Source organism: Austrofundulus limnaeus, unplaced genomic scaffold (assembly GCF_001266775.1).
Source record: "Austrofundulus limnaeus strain Quisiro unplaced genomic scaffold, Austrofundulus_limnaeus-1.0 Scaffold89, whole genome shotgun sequence".
NCBI classification, from domain to species: Eukaryota; Metazoa; Chordata; class Actinopteri; order Cyprinodontiformes; family Rivulidae; genus Austrofundulus; species Austrofundulus limnaeus.
This window is the reverse complement of record NW_013952491.1, coordinates 535,003-537,410: the sequence shown is the minus strand read 5'-3', so window position 1 is coordinate 537,410 and position 2,408 is coordinate 535,003.

The following is a 2,408-nucleotide window of genomic DNA, read 5'->3' as shown; positions in this document are numbered from 1 at the left end:
CTCTAACAGCTTCATTTTCACATTGCCTGTTTTTTTAGTGTGGGTCTGCAGCCCTGAGAAATAAACTTAAAACTGGAGAAAAACTCCCCAAATTTTAGCCTCACGCAAGAAAACAAAAACATCTTTTTATAAATCTTAGAACCACAAAAATACAAACGACCAAGCTTTAAAGGGATAGCTCCGATTTTTGTTTTACAAACCTGCAGAGCAGATACCCAGTTTCAAACATGTCAAATGAATGTTTAGTTTAATATTTCTGGCTCTGGTTCTTATATGCACAGGTTGGATTACTGTTTGAAACACGAGCTGCAAAATAAACATTTCATCTGTTTTCTGCCGGAGTCAGACTTCCTCTGAGCTTCTCTCCTCGCTGACTTCAGCTTCAGTCTTTGTTCCTGTTTTTGCACACGTTAAACATTTATAGATTCCATATGAACACTCTGTTTCTGTTTGTTTTAGTTATTTGTTACCATCTGTTTTTGTTGTTTCCTTTTCATTTGTTCTCTCAGTTTGAGCCTTTGAGTCTGAGTCTTAACTTATGACCATAACTTGTCACCAAATCTTAATAATAAGTGAGGTTTTATTCTTTATGTTATTTACAAAGTCCTTTTAAGTTTAAATGTCAAGTTAGACTGAAGTTGGACATAAAAGTTGAACCACTCTTCAGTAATGAGAGGTGAATTTATTGTACATTAATCTAAATAACAGCATCCAGAACCTGTAAGTATCTCAGAAAACATCATATATTTATGCATCCGTATGGAAATATATGTATAAATATATGTAAAATATACACAAAACTCAGTGCAAGTATTTTTGGCATCCAGGCAAACCTTTTTTTATCCTTCAGAGAATCTGACTTTATGATTTTTTTTTCTGTTTTCAGAGCTGTTGAGCAAATCTTACATCTTAAAAACAGACGAAGTGATCTGAAATGAAACACTTTAAGATATTCAACAGATCTAAAAACAAGTAATTTTTCTTATTGTTTAGTTTGAGTTTTTCAGACTCCTTCCACAGGGTTTCGACCGTAGAGATAAATGAATCTTTCAACTCATTCCAACATTTATAAATGATCCTTAAATTAAAAAAATATTTTTTTTCTTTACCAAAAGCAACTAAACATCTTTATAGTGTTACGAGTGATGAAAATGAGATTGTTTTAAAGGTTTTCATTGCAACAAGTAGGAAAACAACTTATTTTTTTAAATATTAGTAATTAATGTGTCATTAATTAAAAGTTGGTCGGCAAAATTGGCATTTTATTTATCTACAGGAACAGAAAAGTGACTAAAAAATGTGTCAAACTGTAAAGTTTGACTAAACCAGCCCATAAACACATGACTCAAGCTTCCACCTTGTTTTCAATGAATTTAGCAAAACAATGTTTACATTGAGTGCAGACCCGCATTACAGTTTGTGATGAGAACTTTGAAATCAGACGCCTGAACAGGAAGTGTTCTGTAAACCTGCTATTTAACCACACATATAAACATTACTAATAACTGCTTTCCTTAATTAACAGACACATTTTCTACTGTTTCTACACTGTGCTGCTGTTTATCTGTAGTTTCAGCTGATGTAGCATTAAAGCTGCCGTAGAGCTCGTAGACGAGGCGTGATTTTAGCTTGTCAGTTTTTAGGTTCTGATTTTCTGCTTTATCAGCTGTTTTTTTTATAACTGACTACGTGTGCTTTAAAACAACTCAAATGAATGGAGCTGCAGGAGTGTTGCATCAAACACATGAACGGTGCTTTCATCCAACTTTAAGAGAAATTAGAGGAAAAAAAGGAGTTTGTACAAGAATCTGCAGTTTTGCTACACATTTTAATTTTATTTTTTGTTTAGTTTTTCTGTTTGTTGTGTTGCCCTGATGGAAGTGAAACTTTTAGCAGTTTTCAGAGATAAGTTTAGCATTTCTTATTTGTCTAAAAAAAAAGTTGTTTTTCTGTAGCTGTTTTCACTGTTTTTTTTCTTTTTTCTTTTATCTGTATCACAGCTATTTTGTAAGAAACCACCTTTACAATAAAAATGCGGTGAAAAAAAAAAAAGCTAAATTGTCCTGCTTCTTTTTTATAAGAAGTGAGATTAATTTAATAAGCCTCATGCAGAAAGGAAAAAAAAAAGATTTGGTATCAAGAAAAAATAATTTAAAAAGGACTACAAACTTGTGTTTTGTTGCAGTATTTCACTGTAAGTATCACTAAAACTTTATCCACCATGTTTGAGAATCTGAATTTACAACAGCTTAGAAGCATTTATGATAAATATCTAAATGTACACAAAACTGACTGCATATTTATCGCATCAGCTGGAAAAACTGGAAAAAAAAAGTTTTTTTATTGCACCAAATCAGGTAAAAGGTTTGAAAAATAAAAAAGCCCATGAATCCGTAGTAAACCTACAA